The sequence below is a fragment of the Phlebotomus papatasi genome, chromosome 2 (genome assembly GCF_024763615.1).
Source record: "Phlebotomus papatasi isolate M1 chromosome 2, Ppap_2.1, whole genome shotgun sequence".
NCBI lineage: Eukaryota > Metazoa > Arthropoda > Insecta > Diptera > Psychodidae > Phlebotomus > Phlebotomus papatasi.
The window spans coordinates 8,273,069-8,289,899 of record NC_077223.1 but is presented as its reverse complement, the minus strand read 5'-3'; the positions used below and the strand labels follow the sequence as shown (position 1 = coordinate 8,289,899).

The window sequence follows — 16,831 nt, the reverse complement described above, 5'->3', positions numbered from 1 at the left end:
GCATGGCTCTTTCGAATTCTTAAGCAAATATTTTCATTGGCTATTAGCACGTGTCACTTTGCACTGTAAGCGCCTTTTGATTCAAATAATCTTCTCAAAGTATAATTTTGTAAAAGGTAAATATTTCCATTAAATTTTTTCATTGACATTGTTTGAGATCATTAAGACAATTAGCACATTTTTCTTCTCAGTTTTTCTATCAAAAAAAAGTTTGAATTATGGTTTTCCTTGTACTTTGACCAAAAAGCACAAAATATGGATTTTAATGGATGGATGGGCTTTGGAAAAGCAAATTTGTTCTAGAAATGCTAGAATTCATAAAGATCCAATTGATGGAAACACCCCAAAAGTCATAAAAAGTCTTACGTATTTAACTTGTATTATTTATGTCCTTGTCATCAGAATATATTTCTTAGAAGAAAATAATGGTGTGAAGGAAAATTCGCGGTTTGCTCAAACTCTCAGAGATCTTATGTAAATTTTCTGATTTAAGTCTGTCCCCCAATCAAATGAAAACCAGGCAACAATTAATTATATCGGAACTTCAAACAGTCTCTAAACCATAATTTCTGCCCATTACCTGGGGAGGCCGGCAATGGTAAGTCGGCGGCAGACGCATCTTTAGCACATTTTTGGGAAGTACCGTCGTTGCGGGTGACTTTGCACGTTTTTTCGCTGTTTTTCAACTTTACCCTCTAAAAGTGGACAGTTAAAGTGAAGGGAGGGGGGTTAATGGGTAAAATTATTTGTATTTAGTTGTTAATGAATGGATTTTGTGCCACTAACATTAATTTTATAAAATTTTACTATGTTAAAAAAATCAAGAAAAAAGGCTTGCACTTTTGATAAGGTGCGGGTGACTTTGCACTTTTTAATATAACTAAAAAATCAACAATTTCTGATACTAAACGACAATGAAGTATTTCACATCTAAGGGTAAGATGCACGAGATCTACAAGATAACGTGGTCGCCATCTTGATTTGACGTTTCTGTCCGCCATTTTGAATAACTGTCAAAACCTAAAACTGGTCCGATTGAGTTGAAATTTTAGTATGTTGTAGTTGATGTCAAAACCTTTTCAAAACGTATCTATGTTCCAGTCTACGTCAAGTATTTACCTAGATACAGAGGCTCAAAGTTTAAAATTTTGTAATACTCATATTTTGGCGGTCTTTATTTTTTAATCTTCAATATTTGAAACCTAAACGAAATGCCTCAGTAACCATTAAAAATGGTTGAGACCTTTATTTTGCATATTTATTTACTCTAACATAATTAAAAAAAAATAAACGAAAAGTGCATTTAATTTTTTTTTATTTTTTATCTTTGCGAAAACAGTTTTTAAGATTCTTAAATAATGCGCTGTTATAAACAAAAACATTACCTTTCTTTTTGTTTGTTTGTTAGATCTCATCGCCTAACGATAGCGCTGTCTTTTTTGTGATGGTTTTGATAAAAGAAGCTCCCTGTAGTTCTGTATTCATGAAAATGTCAAAATTTTGAACTTGGAGCCTCTATATCCAGACATTCACTTGACCTAGGTCGAATTTTATATATGTTCTGAAAAGGCCTTGACATCAGCTAGAGCATACTAAAATTTCAGTTCAATCGGATGAGATTTTTGTTTTGACAGTTATTCAAAATGGCGGACAGAAACGTCATATCAAGATGGCGACCATGCCATCTTGTAGATCTCGGTCATTTTATCTTAAGTTCCCATGAAATTGGATAATTTTTAGCCAAATACTTCTATAATAAAGCTTTAGAAAGACCATTATATGCAATTTTATAACATAAATCATGCGTTCTTAGGAAGATAATAGGGAAAAAAATATTTTAATAAAAATAATCAATAAAATCGAAGTGGATTATTCTAGCCAGATAAATTTAGAATAGATTTGAGCAATTTACTTCTCTGAAATCGATTTTGGAATTGCTTCTTCAGATAACTTTTTCACGGAGCCGTTTTTTGACAAAATACCTATATTAGAATTTCATTGACTATTACTGAAACTACAAGAATCCTTTTGGGGATCATTGTACCTTACTTGGTACATAACATATCCCTATATACTTTGACATGGTAGACTGGATCGGCGAAGTCCATCAATAAGTGCTAGAATTTATGAAAGTCTTACGGACAGCAAAGTGCAAAGTCACCCCCCGAGTGCAAAGTCACCCGCAACGACGGTAGAGTGAAATGGGATAATTTGGAATCATGTCTATTTTGGAATTTTGAGATTTTCTCACTGTTCCACATGGCCGAAAAGAAATAAGAAAACCACGAAGAAGTACAAAACTTTACATTCGAGAATACAGTGGGACCTCGATATAGTTAACTAATTATTTCCATGCCTCCTGACTCTATTGGATTCGTTGTTGACTCTATTGGAGTCATTGGAGTCTGAAAAAAATCATTAAATTACGAAATTTTGATAAGGGGTATTTCTTTTCTTTTTTTTCTTTTATTATTTTATTATTTATTATTGTATTATTTTATGTTTGTACTACTTAGATCATTGATAATTTCAAAACGATAGTTTAATATTATTTAATTAACCCGTATATTTGGGCAAAATTTAGAGATTAGGGAATGATTTTACGGAATGTTTTAAAATTAGTAAAAATCTTAAGTATAAATTACTCTTCATATGGTAATATTGTGGTCCCGCCACTATGTTAAGATAACGAAATGGTGTCTTAACAAGGAGTTGAGAAACTCTCGTCAATTGTCCGAGAAACGCTTCGCGAAACCCGAGAAACCCATTGTCTGCATCGCGAAACCCGACAAACCCAAAAATTGCATCGCGAAACCCGAGAAACTTATTCTCTGCATCGCGAAACCCATTCTCTGCATCGCGAAACCCGAGAAACCAGAAACCCTTGTCAGAAAAAATGGAAATGAGTTACCCCTTGTGTCTTAAAGATTTCTTTTCTCACATTTTTTAAGAAGAGCTCAGCTAGATTTATTGAAAATTCTGTTGCAATTAACATTATTAACTAGAATTTAATCTATTCATTCATACACTCTAGCCGAATGGAATTTCTTTTAAACTTTTAGCTTATAAATGAAAAGATTGATAGTTCTTTTTATTTTGACATAACTATGGTTCTAAACTTCATTAAAAGAGCAATAAAAAATTTTATTTCCTCTTGTTCTGCAATATGGGCGCTAAATGGTTAGAGATATCGACTTGAAGTCTTCAGATGACCCCCTAAGAAGTTAACCTGATGATTATTAATATGACTCTCATTTTCTCCTTACCGTTCCCCTTCACCACCTAAATCGGTTTTTTTGTGATTACAGGAAAACACGTCATACGGTTTTTTTTTGACGAAATGAGGGTCGTATTAATAACACTGTGCGACGAAATTTTGGTTTTTGTCGTCGTCTTTGACGAGAGTGCTAAAACTTGTTAGAGAGTCATTTAAGGATCTCAAATCTGAAATCCGATTTTTGAAAAAATGCATTTTTAGTTTTTTGCTGTTATCTAAAATTCAAAAATTTATATCTCCGGTTCTAATTATCCGGTGGTAGTCACATAAAGCTAAAATGACGCGTAATTTCATCCTCTATAACTCTTGTGAACATATCAAGAACATATGATGAAAATAAAGCGTATTTTTTTAAAGATTTTTTTAAAAAGTGCACCCAAAATTGTGCCTTTCTCTTTGTTTTTTCGATCTTCTTATAATTCTCCCACTTAAATACAGTGCTGTCTCGCTATATGCACAGTTTGGGTACTTTTTTTTGACAGTTGTCTCTCTGAATATGCACAACTTTTTTTGAAATTCCCAACGGTTTTTTTCTTTCTTTTAATAAATTATCATTTTTTTATTGTTCTAGAATTTCCCGTTTTATTTTAAATATAATATGAAAAAGAAAAAATAAAATTAAGAAAATTAAAAACAAGAAAAATTAGTTACGAAGAAAATAATTTTCTTTATTACTTTGTCAAAATGTAAACAAATTGATTTTGAATGCAACCGACACAAAAGCTGTGCATATAGAGTGTGCATATAGAGAGACAGCACTGTAGAACATTTTATGCGCCAATTACTATGCCTAAATGTGAGTGAATTTAATATTCTTTCATATCTTTTTAGTTTGAATTTTCTATCTTAATTCGTTTATTCACAGTAATTTATTGAAAGTAAAATGCATTAAAATCTGTATATTTGCGGAATAATAGGGTAGAGTCAGTACTTTTTCGCCAGTAAGCCCTTTTTCGCCACCTAAATTAAAATCACATTTTAAGAAAATTATGAGTTCGTGGAACTACGAAATGAGTGTTATTTCGTAACCTCTAGCCAAATGAATCAGAAAACCATATCAGATGCTCTACCGACTAGATTATTTGCAAGTTAATTAAAGAAATTGTCGACAAGGTGAACAGTCACCAAAAAAATATGGAGTTCTTAATAAACTTGTCAACGCTTAGACAAATTGTCTTGCATTATTTTATGTTTTTTCAGTACAGTATTCAATATTTTTTTCACTGAAAGTCAATCCGTTATTAACTAAGCTTTGTTCTAATATCATTTTTTAATAATGTTTTCCAAAAAAATAAAGAAATTACGGATGTGGTGAAATAGGGCTTACTTTTTTCGGTTGTGTAAGTACTTTTCGCCACTCATTTTTTCAAGCATTTTACAAGTGGCGCTCCTCGCGGAATTAAGTTGAAACAGACCTAATTTTCATTTGATTCTTGTCGCAAATAAAAAATGAGCAAAAAATCATTCGAAATACTCTAATAATTGTGTAATATCGGTGTTAAATAAGAAAAGTACTATGCCGTGTATTTTTGGAGGTTTTCGAAAGCTGCTGTTTCTTAAAAATCAATTGAAAACAAGTGGCGAAAAAGTGCTTACACAGTGGCGAAAAAGTGTTTACAAGGTGGCGAAAAGTACTGAAACATGCATTGTTGCAGGAAATGTACTCTTTCAACCAGATACTCAAAAGTTTCCGGAAAGTCTCCTGATTCAATAGATAGACAATGCTTCACAGCACTTGTATACAAAATTTCATTTTATTTCGACAAAAAATGTAAGAATTATAAGGGTGTCAAACCTTAAGGTGGCGAAAAGTACTTACTCTACCCTTCTGGTATCTCTGTCTATCCTACGGTGAAGCATTCTCTTTGTCACACGAAAATTTTCTTGACTGAAGTATATTTTTAAAATAAAAATATTTAAGCATATACTTCAGTCGAGATGAAAATTTACACCGAAACAGTAATAATTACATCGATATTCAATGAGTTAATTCAACTCGGCGATAGAGTTGTTTTAACTCTACAGTTTTTTTTATTAGTGCAGAACAGAGTCTTCTGTTTCTTCTTTTTTTTTAACCTGAGAAAGATCTTTTCCACCGTTTTGCTCTGAAAATTGAACACCAACGCTAAGACGGCGGTGGGTGCTGAGAACTACACGGGATCTCATTAAAACGAAACTGTTCTTCGAAGGTCGATGCTCAAAATTCAAAATTAAATTCTGTTCAAAATTACTCCATTGTACCCTATGTTTACCTTTATCCTATAATACAAAATTATTCGAACATCTATTGCAAGATCGTGGAATAATATTGTTCCTGAGGACGAGTTTAAAAAAATGTCAAATTACCTGTCATGTTGGAAAAATAAATTTCCTAAAATTTATCATCGCACGCACCATGATTTAATGTCATTCTCAGTATCATTCCGGTACTCAATATGTGTGTTATTTTAAATGCTGTATGAGAAATGATACCTAGTGAAACGTTTATGATTTTTCACGCATTTTGTTGGCATTTATTGGCAACACCAGAAGCATGATAAAAATAAGTACAAGAAATATGTCAAAATATTGTTTTTTTTTGTTCACGGGAATTGCCCCTCTGCTGAATCACTTTTTAGTTGTCTCGAATGAGAGAGTTTAGTCTCAAGAGATTCACATGAAAGAAGATTAGTGGAAGAATTTTGGGATTTTCTTGGATATTTTGAAGTAGAATTTTTTGATTATTCTTAAGAGAGTAGGGTAAGATGGGGTAATTCGGAATGATATTTTGGAATTTTGAGATTTTCTCACTACTGTTTCAGATGGTGAAAAGAAAAAGAAAACCACAAAGAAGTACAAGACTTTACATTCAAGAGTTCTTCTTCGTTGTTTTTACTTTTGCTGTATAAAACCGTTCGGAAATCTCCTTGTTACAAATTACCCCATCTTACCCTAATCCTCTTAAAAATACAAAATCAGTTAAAAGAACTTTAAAAATATAAGGAAAAAAACTAAATTCAATATTTCTATTACATTTCTGGATTTATTAAAAGATATTTATCAGGATAGTCTGCTTGCTATAATAATTTTTCGCTCTTTTCACCCTTAGAATTCACCACAAAAATTGTAATCTATAATGCTAAAGTCGTACAAAGGGGGTCTTCAACAAAGGATCGGGATATAAAACAATCTCGTAACATTTGTTCCAACTCCCACGCGAAAATAAAATGGGACTTTTTTTTACAGCAAACACGGGCTTGAAAATGCTGCAGCATATTTTCTATGATAGATGTAATTTTGAGTATTAGGAGATTTTTTGTGCTATTGAAATTCGTCGAGAATGCCCCATAGGATATTGTATTAACTTTCCGGTTGAGAGAACAAGAGCTTTTTGCTGTTATTGAGAGCTTTTGATGTATTGTCGTCTTGTTTATTTAATTTTTTTGCACCCTTCTTTAAGACGGTTCATTCACAGTGATCCATCACCCAAGAGAATCAACAGAAATATGATTTTTTTTCCTCCATGACTGTATCAATTTACGTTATAGAATTTCTTGAGGAAAATCTCGTGAATATTGGAGTTGTATTGAAAATTTCAATTGAAAAGATCAATGAAAATTTTATGGTAGGAAATGCACTTGATTTTGAAGCACGTGATCAACAAATTCCTGCACTTGCATTAGCACAATTAAATGCGTACACTCAAAGTTATTTCTGTCTCTCAGACGCTTTTTGTAAGTGTCTTCTACCGCAATATTGATAAATGTTTTATGGGAAAATTCTTCACTTTCACCGAGACTTTTGATGGATAATTCAATCTCGTAAAATCAGTCAAAATGAACTTGCACTCTTCAGTGATTTGGCTGTAAAATCCCACCACATTTTAAGGATTTATAAAAACGTTCAAGGAGTTATAAATGATTCAATCTCGACAATATGCGAGGGATCTTTTATGTACTTATCAGATGCATTTCAATAAAATTGAAATTGTTGGGAAAAGTTGAAGAAAGAATTCTAAGTACTTAAAAAAATTTGAAATTGATAGGAAAAGATGTGTTTGATGGGTGATAGATGAAAAATGCATAAAATTGTTTTGAAAAACAAGGTGTAGAAATTAACAAAAGATGGTGTACATTAAGATTTCCAAGTTTTTTTCAAATGCATGATAAGAAAAAACACTCCGAGCTCAATTCTGAGACCAAGATCGAGAAAATTTCAAGATTTTGGTAAAAAATAAAAAAATCAAGATCAAGATGTCAAATCTGTCAAATTGTCTTGGAATCTTAAAATCCGAGACGCAAACCGTGTGGATATCAAGATTAACAATTCTGAAACCAATTTTTCAAGATTTAAAACAGTCAAATTTCTTGTTTTCTTGAAATAATTTGTTCTTCATAGAAAAGAAAAAAAATATTGAGTGCCGTTTAGAGGTGTCTTGATGGTACTGTGATTTTTGCCTCAATTCTGAGACCAAGATCAAAATGAAGAACAAGAAAATTTCAAGATTTTGTTCTTCTAAAAAGAACGAAATGTCAAATGTCATGAAAAATGTTGAAATCCAAGACACTTACCGTGTGGATTTCAAGATTTTCAGTTCTGGAACCAACAAATTATTTCAAAAACCTTTCTTACTTGCAACTTGCAAGATCCCAACCCGGAAAATTCTGCAGAATTCTGCAGAAATTCGTGAGATTTGAAAATGTCACTGCCGAAAATTTTGCAGAATTTTGTTTTAAAGGTGGATCCGATCGTTTGTATGAAAATTCTGCAGAATTTCTACAGAAAATTTCATGAATTTTCGGCACTTTCCTCAAGATGGACAAAAGGACTGTCAAAATGAACTTGGAATATTTTCTCTGAAATTATTTATCAACTTGGTAGAATTTACAATCACGATTTTCATGATATATTTTATATATACAAATTCTGCGAGGGTATGCTGCCTATAGAGAAGGATTAAAAAGCAGTATTAAACATACTCCCGACTGAAAATTCTGCATTTTTTTGGTAAATTGTACAAGAACTTTCTTGAAAATAAAATAAAATTACCATGTGATTTTCAGCTGAGGCCTATAAAATTATTTATTATTTATGAAAAAAAAAATTCTTTTCATGTCAAGAAATACATTTTCGCCAATTTTTCCAATAAAATGTAGAGATTTGAAATAACCGTCTCTGAAGCAACCATTAGGTAATGGGTGTGAGACTTCGCTTACTCGAGACAAATTTTGATAACTTTGGTTATTCGCCGTTACGATCGCTAGAAGAAGAAGAAAAATTGCGGAATTGCAGAACAAAGTTTTGCTAGGATACCGTAGATGCGTTTGACCTTGTCCCCTGCGGATGGCTGCTGCCCTTTTTATTGTAAGCTTTTCTTTACTTCTGGAACTTAAAGATGGTCTTAACCGATCCGATCTGCCATGTCTGATCGGTGAGAACCGTTCTCAAACATTAGAATTTAAAAACTTTCATATGGAATTCGTCTTTAACCCATTCCTTACCATGGTATTACACATCATACGAAAATTGAGTGATTTTGAATGATTTATTTCTCCCATTCTCCGCAAGTCATATTCAAATTGCTGTCGGAAATAGATTTTTAGTACAGTCAATTGAGCATTTGGGGCAAAATGTCATTCGGTTTATCGATAGATTTGGGCGTCAAAGCCTTTATAAATTCCACAAAAAGCGCTCAATTATAAAGATCACGATAAAATAGGAAGAACTACAGCGAATTTGAGCAAATTAGCTTTATAATTAAACGTGAAAATTGTCAACAAAATTTTTCGCCCGATTGAAAAAGAGCCGATTGAGCGAGAGCCTACTGTAACTTTAGTCCTTCAATTACTTGGGAAAAATAGCCCGATAGAGGTGGAAATACATTTTGTTGTTCTTTCTCACTTTGTAGAAAGTTGTGCAATGTTTTTGCTGAAAATGACTGACGGAAAATTTGACATCGCTCCGATTTTGATAATATTTTCCTTCACTCTATTTCCTGATTTGAATTTTAGTTGGGAATTTATTTTCTTGAATAGTTCCTCTATGTAAATCAATGGAGTTTGGAATGAATTAATGTAAAGAATATAAATTCAGTGACCGTTAAAATGTGTGTTTGGCTGCGGCTTCCCACGCCCCCATTATATATATTTTTTTCTTTCCAAAAAAGGGAAACTATTAGTCTGTGAGAAATTAATACCAAATTATGAACATTCTAACCCTAGTATTTCTAGTACACTGACTGAATGGGTTAATGATAAATATGTCTGTAAGAGTGGGAGAGAGAAAGAGAGTTTGAAAAGGAATATTATATATTATAGGGGGGGGGGCACCTTTGAATTGGGGCAGCTTTAAAATAGAGGTTTTTTCTCATATTTTAGAATAAAAGTACACCTCGCCATCATATAATTATCTCCACAAATCTGAAATACATCTTGATAGGGCTTAATTCTGTTTAAAAATAGGAGAAAAGAGCCTAATTTCAAAGCTTCCCCAATTAAATGGTGCACCGTGGGTCAAGATTAAAAAAATATAATATTCCCTCTTAATTTTTTTTCAGAAGATTGAAAAAAAAAAATAATTCAGGATCTTAGGCATATAAAGGTACAACATTTAGACAATATTTCCTTAAATTTTCTTTTAAAAAATTAAGGAAATTTAAGATTTCTCGATATTGTTTTATCTGAAATCCAAAAACCAAATATTTTCAATTAGCTGATGAGTTAAACTACTCCTAGAACGAAAGATTTTTTGTTTACTTGATCACAACTTATTCTACAAGACGAAAATGTGGTGTAAAATACGTCAAAAAATGATATTTTTCTGTATAAAATTCTACCGATAAGTCTAAATTAATTTTTTTTTTTAAAGCCCTTCGTTCAAAGACTAGTCTGACTGATCAACTAACAGGAAATATTTGGTTTTTGGATTTCAGATGAACCAAATTCGGGAATTCTAGTCCACCGTAAAGTATGTTTTTTTTTTCAAAAAGGTCTCTGAAAATCAAGTCCTAGAGGTTGAATTTTCCAAATTTTTGAATGAAAATTTCAGAAAATATAGTTCAGTTGTTATTTATTTTATATACCTAAAGGTCTCTCACTGAGAAAAAAACGGGCGTGGGATTAACTTTTTTTTCTCATAACTTTAACACTTTTTAGGTGTAAAAATATATCAACATTTTTTAATATTAATTTTACACCTTTTTAAGGGTAAAATTAACATGAAAAAGGGTAACTTTAACCCCTAATACACATAAAAAGCATAATATTTACACCGATTTCGGATCAATACTGCTGGGTAAAATTAACATTTCCGAAATGTTAATTTAACTTTTCCGGATTTCTCTCAGTGTACACATTTGGAGCAATATTCGTCAAAAAATGCGTTTTTAACGGAATTTTGAGGTTTTTTCATATAACACTGCAGACAATTGCCTTCTACGAAAATTGCTTTTGATGTGTTGAGGCCATAAGAGCTTAAATTATTTTTTTTATTATCTTGAAAAAATAAAGAAAAATATGCAGTTTTTTTCTATTTTGACCTACGCAACCCCTTAAAATATCATACATAGAAGGCTATAGGGGGAAGTGGGGCACCTTTGAAATTTGGGATTTTTCTCCTATATTTAAGTGGAACTGAGCCATATTGAAATGTAATTTAGCTTCTCAATCTGTTTGTGTAGCTAAATTATATCACGATAAGGCTCAATTTTATTTAAAAAAAAAGGTGAAAAATCCCAATTTCAAAGGTGCCCCACTTCCCCCTACAAGATTTTATACTAAAAATATTATTTTTCAAGTTATGAATTCAGTTAAAAGAGTTAAACATTCAAGAGAACATTGAAATTATTAAAATTTTTGTAGTTATTCTATATTATTATTTGTGAAAAATACACCAATACAGTAGACTCTCTCAAATTCGGGCATATGGGACCGAAATGTCAGCCCAATTAGACAGAAATTCGGGCGACAAACTTTTTGAAATGCAACGATTTTTTATTCATGTGCATATAGATATTGAGTTTACACACTCATATATAACGTAAATTGCATGAAAATCCCTCAATAATGCAAAATCACATAAAAACTAAGACAAACCATGCCAAATTTGAGCATATTTGATTAATTTGATAATCATACTCAAAACTTGAAAAATGACAACAAACTTTTTTCAAATGTAACCGCTGTCCGAATTAAAAAGTAGCCCGATCTTAAAAGAGCCGAATTAGAGAGAGTCTACTGTAATTAAAAATGGCGGAAAAGTGGACAATGCACTGGCGACAAGTGGTCAATTTACGCTATTTAATTAAAAAAAAAATAAAATACTACAATTTTTTGTAGACTCTTGAGTTATCACAGTCACTACGTTTTAGTCTTAAATGGTTTTATCGGTTTTATCTATATCTCCTCCTCCTAAATCATATCTTTCGTAATCAGTTGACACAAAACTCAAATTTTAATCACAATAAGAACGTCTTAAAATAATTGTAATCACTCATGTTTAAGCTATAAAAAAAATACAAAGTAATAATGTTGGATTCTCTTGAGAATTTTGAAAGCCAGTCTTACAGTGAATAATTCCATATTAGATTAGAACATTAAGCAATAACAACTGAATTATCTTGCAATTATTGCAAAACCAGTGGCATAGCTGTTGGCAATTTCGTGATAAAATGTAGGAGGGCGGTGTACGAATGTCTGGCACGAAAATCCGCCCCTTGTGAGGAAGATATTCGCACAACCTTTAGCACTACTTGAGACGCTATGGAATGCCATTGAGATGGAAAAATGATTGGAAAGCTTCTGATTCACACTTTTCATTTCAGAGAAACAGATACACACATAACATAAGAATAATATTTAATGGCTAGTGTCTGAGATCATTCACTGAGATCTCGACACTTTGAGATGAAATCCTTGACCCAAAGCATCCCGCATTGGGTACTTCTATGAAGGGGGGGCCCCCTAATTTACACCTGAGGCCCCCCTGCTTTCTCACGTGCAATTTCTCTGCGAAGGTGGATACGAAGTTGAGGAAATGATGACCAACCAGAGAGAGAGGTTCTTTAGTATGCAATCCGCGGTTACTTGCTTCTTAACCCACTTCACAGACACTCTTTTAACGATCTTAGGAGCATACACTGACAATGTGACCAATTTCACGTGAGTCTCTCTTATTTCTCTGGCACCTCGGCACGAGAATCCCCAAACCTCACACATGCATTTTGTGGTGTAAGATCTCCACCTGATATCTGCACAGTGTACACTCGACGAAAAAAAAAATGAGGTGATGTGGACTAATGGGCTTTTTAAATTGCAAAGCTAAATAAAATTGCACTTTTGGCGAAATAACTTGAGCTCCAAATCTGCCCCAAAGGGAATTCTCGGCAAAACTACTCTCGATTCACCCAACAATTGCTGTATTTATACCGACGAAATGCACAAAGAATATCGCGAAAATGCGCGCGCCACGAAAATTCTGTCCACGTTCGCACGAGTTCTGTGACCAACTGAAAGCACATCGTGCTCCAAGTCATCAATGACTCTCTCTCACCAGACTACTCTCCGCAGTTCTGTACTCTAAAAGTCTCTCAGTCGCGTGTCTCTGGAGAGGGGGATTACAACACTTGTAAAAGTGTGATGATGTTACACATTATGCCACGCTTTTTCAATGAACCCCCCACTTTTCCGCCCATTCCAGGTATATTGCCTTCATTCAGGCGCACAAATCATATTTTGGGAAGCGAAGAAACATTTTTGTTTACCTCGTTTATGGTTTACCTTCTCTGAAAGTCTTGTTGGAACTTAATGATGGATCGTTTTCTCACCAAAAGCGGGTGAAGACTTTGTTTTAGAAGGTCTTGGAAAGTTAAGGGTACTTTTATTGATACAGGTACAGGGAGCTCAAACTCTGCACTTAGGTATCACTACCTCGTAAAAAGAATTTTGAATTATTTGATCCATTTTATTTATTAAAAACGGTTAATCGGTCAGAAAACCCATGCGGAAAAACATTTGACCGGTCTGCTGTATCCGTCATTATTCTTCACCTTACGCGAAATTCAGTACACTGAGAAAAAATGGGGGTGCGATTAACTTTTTTTGCTCATAAGTTTAACACTTTTTAGGTGTAAAAATATATCAACATTTTTTAATGTTAATTTTACACCTTTTTATGGGTAAAATTAACATAGAAAAGGGTAACTTTAACCCCTAATACACCTAAAAAGCATAATATTTACACCGATTTCGGATCAATAATGCAGGGTAAAATAAACATTTCCGGAATGTTATTTTAACTTTTTCGGATTTCTCCCAGTGAAGGGTAAATGTCCTAATTCAAAACCATTTCCAGACGCTTTAACTTTGACAGAAGATTCAACACATTAACTTCAATTTTTTCTGAAGAGAATTACATAAATATGCCCCTTGACTCTTCTAGAATGTTACTGTTTAATGAAAAGTCTTTAAATATAATTTGAAAACTATTTAAACACAAGAAAAACACAAAAGTGCAAAATGCTTCTATTGGAAACAAATTAATCCAAATGGAGACAAGGGAAATTTTCTAATTGGAGACGAACAAATTGAAACCACGACGAAAGACTTCTAAAACCTTATTGAGTTGCTATTAAGTGCAGGATATGCTCTTATTCCTAGTCTTTTCTCGTTTCTCATCTAAAACAATAAGAAAATCTCTCCAAAAAATCATATTTCCAAGGTTTCCTCTTGAAACATTTGCAGAAACTTCAGAAAAACCCTTTTTGTTCACGAACTAGGTAATTATTTCATTTGAAAACTTCACGTACCGTTAACAATAAAGATTATCACTTAAATTTAAATAAAATTGGCCAGAAGTATGACATAAAACGAAATGAATAAATAACAGTCACCTCATTGTGTTTTTCATTGGAGAACATGGTCGATCGATAAAAATTCGATGGTGAAAAGGTACACTTTTAATTTTTCTGAGAAATTAACAAATTAAAATTTGTGAATATGAATGGATTTTCGCTTTTATTTTTGAAATTGAGGTATAGAAAATATATAAATATAGTAATTTAGTACTGTATTTATCATGAAAACAGTGACGTTTCCATTTGGAGTAGCGAAAAATTTCCATTTGAAGCAGGTTTTGAATTAGCTTAATTTACAGAAACGCCAAGACGTATACAAAATAAAGGTGAGCAAGAACCGTTTAAACCCGAACAAACGTCAAATAAAACTTATATACGTCAAATGGTCAAATCAAAATGCTACCTGGACAAACTTATTTAGACGTTTATTCAGTTTCTAACGGTTCTTACTCACCCCTGATACAAAACGTTTTCGGTGTTAGTTTTCGTCTTCGTTTTATTATCAACTATTCACTCCCAATAGTAGGTAATTTTACGTGAAAGTCTTTTAGCCCATTGATTGTCACTCAAACCGGAATTCCCTGCAATCTGCAATTAATATTTCAAGTCAAATTTCTTTGATAGAGCAAGTTTTAAATATTCAAATTAATTTTTCCCTGTCAAGTGAGACAGAGAAGTTCTTAAGCCCTCTATATTCGCAATCGTGGAGTTGCGAGATATACATTGGGAAAGTTTGAGTCCGATCGGAAAACATACAATTTCGTGAGGATTACAATGAGTAAAATTATTTAAAAAAAAATATCCCTTTACACAGAAAAAAATACTTTGTAAAAATGTTCGTAAATGTTTGTGAATTCCTATGGGGGAGTTACAAAATGCTCGTGAATCGTATAACCCACAAACATGTTCGTAAAAGTTTGTACTTTTCTCTCAAACATTGTTCGTAACATGATCATTTCACGAACATTTTTTGTACTTTTACAAACATTTGTTCGTAAATGTTCGTAAGGACACAAAAAGATGTTCGCAAAATTTTGTCATTTGTTCGTAATTTTTTGTTTGCCTGACGAACATTTTATGAATATTTGCGAACAAATGACAAAATTTTACGAACATTTTTTGTGTGTTTACGAACATTTACGAACAAATGTTTGTAAAAGTACAAAAAATGCTCGTCAAGTGATCATGTTACGAATAATGTTTGTGAAAAAAGTACAAACTTTTACGAATTTGTTTGTGGGTTATACGATTTACGAGCATTTCGTAACTCCCCCTTAAGTTGTCTACACATTAGACAAATTATTGAAGTAATAGCATTTCAAAGTGTCATTGAAAAGAAACTTCAATATTGAAGCGAATATTGAAACCAATATTTCAATAATTGCCTACACATTGAACAAATTGACTTCAATATTAAAACTTCAATATTAAAAACACCAGTCTAGTCAGGAATTCACAGATCTTCTGGGATTTTCTTGCGTATTTTGTCAAGAACACCCAAAAATACCCAAGTTGGTCAGAAGATTTCTCCAGCTTCCTCCAGAAATCCCAGATCTTCTAGGTTTTTCTTGTTCTTTATGTCAAAAGCACTTCAGATACATTCTGTGGTCAGAGGATTGCTGGAGCTTCCTCCAAGAAATCCCAGATCTTCTGAGATTTTCTTGTTCATTATGTCAAAAGCACTTCAGATACATTCTGTGGTCAGAGGATTCCTGGAGCTTCCTCCAGAAAATCCTGACAGAAAATACTTGAACTACAAGTCTTCGTTCCCTCTGTAGGTTTCAAATTCGTATCATAAAATTATACTTATATGAAGTGCTTTGGGCATAATGAACAAGAAAATCCCAGAAGATCTGGGATTTCCTGGAGGAAGCTCCAGGAATCCTCTGACCACAGAAAGTATCTGAAGTGTTTTTGGGCATAATATTCAAGAAAATCCCAGAAGTTCAGAGATTTTCCAGAGGAAGCAGGTGATTAGTGCTGACCAAGTTGGGTTCTTGAGGAGATTGATCAAAATATATAACCAAATTCCAAGAATCTGGGATTTTCTGGAGAAAGCAGGAGAGATGTGTCCTGACTTGGATTTTGATCTTAAATGTGTTTTCATTCATGAACAAGAAAATCCCAGAAATTCTGTGATGTTCTGAAGGAAGAAGATTCCTGACCATTAAAAAATATTGAAGGAAAAATCAAATCAATTTGATATTTAGAATTCCTTTGAAATTTTATTTCAATGTGACTTTGAAATTTTTTATGGACATAATTTTACCTAGTTTGTAGCCATTCAAAATAATGAAATAAAATGTTCCATATTGAAACAAATATTTCAATATTTGCCTACACACTGGACAATTTTCTTCAATATTGAAACATTTATGTCAATAAATCTTTGCAATGTGGAGGCAATCTTTGTCAATATTTGATATTGAAAAGAAATATTTCAATAAATTATGTCTAATGTATAGCCAGCTTTAGGAATTCACAAACATTTACTACGAACTACAAAATTTTTTTTTCAGTGTAGATATTGCTGGCCTTATTTTTGGTATATTTCTTTAAATTTAGATTCAGAGAAACAAATATGCAAATGCTAAGTAATTAAACACCCTTTTCGCTCAATTTTCCTCTGAAGAAAATTTTATTGGGAGTTCTTGAAAAGTGGAGGGAAATGTTTTTCGCGCCATTTCATTCTTTACAAGAAAAATGTAGAGAATAAAGATTAC

The 16,831-nt window shown here is 32.6% G+C and overlaps 1 protein-coding gene across 4 annotated transcripts in view; it reads right to left on the bottom strand.

The window, feature by feature from the left end:
* LOC129803624 (guanylate cyclase 32E) overlaps nucleotides 1-12,763 on the bottom strand; it is a 57,109-nt gene extending 44,346 nt beyond the window's left edge. The window contains exon 1 of one of the 4 annotated variants that reach the window (XM_055850326.1): nucleotides 12,302-12,763. The gene's annotated coding sequence lies outside the window, so the exon portion shown is untranslated. The remainder of the gene's footprint in view (nucleotides 1-12,301) is intronic. The other 3 variants (XM_055850325.1, XM_055850328.1, XM_055850329.1) reach the window with 3 other exon arrangements.
* Nucleotides 12,764-16,831: the final 4,068 nt, after the last annotated feature.